Source organism: Petaurus breviceps, unplaced genomic scaffold, assembly GCF_028583685.1.
Source record: "Petaurus breviceps papuanus isolate PSGF00001 unplaced genomic scaffold, PetGlider_PUasm1.0 186, whole genome shotgun sequence".
Classification (NCBI taxonomy): Eukaryota; Metazoa; Chordata; class Mammalia; order Diprotodontia; family Petauridae; genus Petaurus; species Petaurus breviceps.
In genome coordinates this window covers 18,768,113-18,774,426 of record NW_027185798.1, presented here as the reverse complement: position 1 = coordinate 18,774,426, position 6,314 = coordinate 18,768,113, and positions in this window count along the sequence as shown.

The following is a 6,314-nucleotide window of genomic DNA, read 5'->3' as shown; positions in this document are numbered from 1 at the left end:
CACCCTTAAAATGGAAATGGATAGCAGACAATAACCTGACAATATGCTATTTACAAGAAATACATTTTAAAATGATAGATATACATAGAGTAAAAATAAAGGCTGAAAATTTTATTATGCTTCAGCTAATGCCAAAAAAAAAAAAAAAGGCAGGGGTGGCAATCATGACCTCAAAAGTTAAAGTTTTAAAAGATTTAATTAAAAGAGATAAATAGGGAAAATACATTATGATAAAAGGTACCATAGGTAATGAAGTAATAACAATACTAAACCTATAAGCATCAAACACTATAGAATCCAGATTTTTAAAGAAAAGTTAAATGAACTACAGATGGAAATATAAAACTATCTCTCTTTGCAGATGAAAAGATGATATATTTAGAAAATCCTGGAGATTCAACTAAAAAGTCAGTTGAAACAATGAATAATTTTAGTAAAATAGCAGGATATAAAATAAACCCATATAAATCATCAGTATTTCCATGTATCACCAACAAAATCCTACAAGAAGAGATAGCAAGAGATACCCCCATTTAAAATAATTGTAGATTGTATAAAATACCTGGGAGTATATCTACTGAGACAAACACAGGAACTACATGAACATAATTATAAAACACTTTTTATACAAATAAAGTAACATTTAAATGTTAGATTTAAAAAATAATCTATTTACTCAATGTCATCCCAATTAAACTACCAAAAATTATTTTATTGAGCTAGAAAAAAATAATAAAATTCATTTGGAAGGGCAAAAGGTTAAAAATAACAAGGGAATTAATGAAAAAAATGTAAAGGAAGGAGGTTTAGCAGTATCAGATCTTAACCTATATTATAAGGCAGTAATTATCCAAACTGAAATAGAAAAGTGGAACAGTGAAACAGAGTAGATATACTCTGTCTACAGCAATAAATGATTATAGTAAGCTTGTGTTTGACAAATGTAAAGATTTAAGCTTTTGGGGTGGCTAGGAGTCAGGGGGAACTGAGTTCAAATCCAACCTCAGATACTTAACACTTACCAGTCATGTGACCTTGGGCAAGTCAACCTCAATTGCCTTGCATTCCCCCCTCCAAAAAGAAAAAAAAAAAAAGCTTTTGGGATAAAAATACACTATTTGGTAAAAATTTGTTGGTAAAAGTGGAAAGCAGTCTGGCAGAAATTGTGGATAGATCAATATAGTACACCATTTACCAAGATAAGATCAAAATGGATACATGACTTAGATATAATAGGAGCTATCATAAGAAAACTAGAAGAACATGGAACACATTACCTGTTAGACTTATGGATAGGATAATAATTTATGAATATATAAGAGAAAGCATTGCCAGATATAAAATGGATCATTTTGATTACATTAAATTAAAAATTAAGTTAAATATTAAAAAGGGTTTGTACAAATAAAATTGATGTAGCCAAGATTAGAAAATTGGGGGGGGGGGAATTTTATAGACAGCTTATATAGACGCTTTGTCAAATGCTTAAGAGTCATTTTCCAATTGATAAATGATCAAAGGATATAAATAGGCAGTTTTTCAATGAAGAAATCAAAACTATACATAGTCATATGAAAAAATGTCCTAAATTATTACTGACTAGAGAAATGCAAATTAAGACAACTTTGAGATATCATCTCACATCTATCAGACTGGCTAAAATGATAGGAGAGTAAAATGACATGTTGGATGAGACATGGAAAAATTGGGACATGAATACATTGTTGGTGGAATTGTGAAATGATCCAACCATTTTGGAGAATAATCTGGAATAATGCCCAAAAAAGTTATAAAATTGTGGTCCAGAAATGCCACCATTAGGTCTGTTTCTAAAAGTGATCAGGGAAAAAGGAAGGGAACCTGTATGTTATAATTTGTAGCAGCTCTTTTTGTGATTGCAAAGAATTAGAGATAAAAGAGATGTTCATCAATTGGGGAATAGCTAAACAAGTTGTGGTGTATAATTGTGATGGAATATGACCACACTGTAAAAAAAGAATGAGTGGTTGATTTTGGAAAAACATAGAAAGACTGGCATGAAATAATAAAAAGTGACGTGAGAAGAAGCAAGAGAACATTATATACAGTAACAGCAATATTGTTCAAAGAATAGTGAACAACCAAGTTATTCTAAGAACTATAAATTCTCAAATCACCTATAAAAGATAGAAGATGCTATACTCGTCCAGAGAGAGAACTGATAAATTGGAAATGCACATAGTAAGGTTTTATATATATATGTGATATATATATATGCAAATCTATATCAAATGATAGCCTTCTCTAGTGTGAAGTGGGGGAGAAAGGGAGAGTTTGGAACTTTAAATGTAGCCCAAATAAACAATAATTTGAAAAAATAAAAAGTCTTCATTAATTTTTTTTAAAGAAGAATTATGAGGGGCGGCCAGGTGGCTCAGCGAGTAAGAGCACCAGCTCCAGTGTCAGGATGACCTGGGGATCAAATCTGGGCTCAGATACTTAGCACCACACCCAGAAATAACTGGCCGTGTAACCTTGAGCAAGTTACTTAACCCCAATTGCTTAAAAAAAAAAAAGGGGGGCGGCTAGGTGGCGCAGTGAGTAAAGCCCTGGCCTGGAGTCAGGAGGTCCGGAGTTCGGTTCCAGCCTCAGACACTTAACACCCACACAAAAAAACCTTGGGCAAGTTACTTAACCCCATTTGCCCTCCAAAAGGCAAAAAAAAAAAAAAAGAATTATGAAGCCTTGATGAGAGTGAAAGAGAAGAGTTTTAAAAGCTGGCTTGAAGCTTGACATGAAAAAACGTAAGATCTTGGCAACTGTCCCATCACTTCCTGACAAATAGAAGAAGAAATGTCAGATTTTATATTCTTGGGCCTAAAGATCACTGCAGATGATGCCTGCAGTCCTGAAATTAAAAGACACTTGCTTCTTGGAAAGAGAGCTATGGTAAATCTGGACAGCTCACTAAAAAGCAGAGACATCATCTTCCCAATAAAGGTTCGTATATTCAAAGCCATGGTTTTTCCAGTAGCAATGTACGACTGTGAGAGTTGGGACTATAAGGAAAGCTGAATGCCGCAGAATTGATGTTTTTGAATTGTGGTACTGGAGAAGACTTTTGAAAGTCCTTTGGGCAGCAAGGAGATCAAATTAGTCAATACTTATTAATTCAGGATATTCATTGGAAGGTCAGATACTGAAGTTGAAGTTGAAATACTTTGGCCACATAATGAGAAGATGGAACTCATTAGAAAAGAACCTGATGTTGGGGAAGATTGAAGGCAAAAGGAAAAGGAGACGGCAGAGGAAGAGATGGACAGTGTCGTGAAAGCAATCAACATGAACTTGGACAGACTTGGAGAGACAGTAGAGGATAGAAGGATCTTCTGGTATGCTATGGTTCACAGGGCCATGAAGAATCAGACATGACTCAACAAGAGACCAACTAAAGGGCTTTTGTAATTTGGTTATCTGTTGTACAGAGGACACCCATTACACACAATATAACCATCAATATGAAATAAATAAGTTTAGAAGGAAAAGACCTCCCTCTAGTGATACCAGACATACACTTCAGATGTGACGCCCACTCTTGTTGAGTCATGTTGTGATTTAACATACTGCCCTCCATTAAAGTCTTACTTTGATGCACCTGGGTGGCATGTAATTGACCCTGGATTCTTGAGGACTATGCCAGTAGAGTGAGGGCTCTCTAAAAGGTCCGACCAAGTAGAAAAGGCTTTGACTGAAGGTTGGCTGGTGATGAGCACCCATTGTCCAAGAAATAATCTAGCTAAGTTTGGAGAGGCTTACCCTGAGGTTAGCCACAGGGTGAATGAAGCAAGCACAGCAACTCTGTTTAGTTAGTCACAAAGGGGTCACCTGCACTGGTGAAGGGAAAACTCAAACTCACAATATCTTTTGAAGTAGGAACCCTCTGCAATAAAACACTACTCAAAAAAGTGATCAAAAGGACATTATAAGTACTGATTGAATTTAGACATTCCAAACATCCAGCCCATTCTTGAAGGCTAGTTTTCTGTTTATCTTGCATTTTATATATATATATATATATATATATATATATATATATATGTTTGCATGCTGCTTGCCCCATAAGATTGTAAGCTCCTTGAGGGCAGGGACTGTCTTTTGCCTCTTTTTATATCTCCAGGTTTTAGCACACTGCCTGACACATAGTAGGCACTTAAGAAATGGTCAATTTGTTGATTCCTCAGTTGGGGCAGGACTCTTTCCAACCACAATCCCCTCCCTTGAGCCACACCCCTGCCATTCCCTCTGACCATCCAAAGGCTGTTCCAGCTAAAATACCCACAAAAGCACTGACGTCTCCAGGACCTCCCTAATTAGGAATACAGATGATAGATAGATACTAACATTTATTAAACACTTATCATGTACAAGACACTGTGCTAAGTGCTTTACAGTTATCCCATTTGGTCATCACAACCCTGGGAGGCAGATGCTGTTATGATCCCCATTTTACAGATGCAGGAGCTGAGGCAGGCGGATTGACTTGCCTAGGGTCACACTGCTACTAAGTGCCTGGGGCTGGATTTGGGACTCCCAAGCCCAGCTCTGCACACTTGGGCAGCACCCAGCTGCTCCCACAGTGGTGGGCTCAGGCAGGCCACTGCCATGCATAATTTGCTTTGGCTCAGGCCCAGCTTCAGGGAGGTGCCTTAACAATCTGGGAGTCTGAGAAATATCCTGGATCAGGAGCCATCTACCCTTTCACTCCCACTTTGGCTGCAGATTGGCTGCCTGATCAACAGCAGGTTGGGCTGGAAGGTCTTGGGAACTCCTACTGCCCTACCTATATGCCATATACTGCTTTGTAGTGGGGAACAGCCACCCTCCCTTCCAGAGGCGATTCCAAACGCTGATTCACAAGTTTGTGGGGGCATGGTAGGGGTGGAGGCGTACAGATTGATTCTCTATAACCATTACTGCCTGTAAGATATTTAAGGGTAGGACTTACTATATGATCAAAAGGCCATCCCTAGCCCACCCTATGCTCAGTAACTGTTGAATCACTGATTTAATTTGACATGGACATTCACTCACGTCACCCCACATCTCACCTTAGCACTGCTCAGAATTTAAAAGGTTGTTTTTTGTGGGGGAAAAGGTAGGAAGTTCAGGTGTCTGAATTAATCTAGTTTTCCTACTATACAGGAAAAAGGACTTTACATGAGTATTAGGTATAGAGTACAAAGCGGTTCCTTCATTCCCCCCTCCCCCAGTTTTCTCTGTAATATCAACAACTCTACTTGACCCCTAGAGTCGGATCCATCCATCCATCCAATTCTAAGGCCTTCCTGAAAACCTAAGGCAAAAAGGTAAAGCCTTTCTGTTCCATCTTTTATTACCAGAAATGTTTCCTCTGGGTACTGACATATACCCCCCCCCCAAAAAAAAAGACAAGATGTGTGTGAAGCGATGTCAGGGGTTGCTGTTCCATCCAAGCTTTCTGTGTTTTAGCTTCCTAGTGGTTTCCAAGGAAAGGCAGAGCATCAAAGGTCACTGAGCAAATAGCACTTACAGGCTAACGGGATCCTTGTACAGTTTGTCAATGATTCCCATTACAGAAAAGCTCAGGCTAGATGCCAGGAAACCTGGATCCCAGACCTTGCTTTGATGAATAACTGTGTGAGTCACAATATAAACCATCTGCATATAAATGTAAGTACTTTATGGTTACATTATCTCATTTGGTACAGTGCAAGTCAACCCAATATTGTAGAGGAAACTGAGGCAGGTCCTAGTAAGAGTTAACTTACCCAACGTCACACTGCTAGTAAAGAGCAGAACATTCCTGATCCATAAGACAAAGGGATTGTTGGTACTAAATGATCTGAGATCCCTTCTCCAGTCTGACGACAAGCACAGCTAAAGATCCATGGCATGGTAAGATGAGAATGAGGGAGCAATCTGGAGTCACAAGCTCGGTTCAAATATGGGTTCTTCACCTATGTGACCTGAAATAAGTCACTTATCCCAAGCCTCAGTTCTTCATCTGTTCAGTGATGGACTGGACAGGGCAATCTATAAAGTCTCTTCCTAACAGTAAATCTGTGACACCAGGTTAGGAACAGGCTGATAAACATTTTGTCCACAGCAACTTAAAAGATCACCTCCTGAGTCCATCTCTGCCCAGCCTTGTGGCTCATTTGCTGAAGGTTTCTCAAGGTAAACAAATTCAACAACAGTACATGTACTTCAATCGTGCCCTCCCCGCAACAACTAACCTAATTCAGTATGAATTAAACACTTGCTATAGATCTAGAATAAAAAAGGGTTACATCATT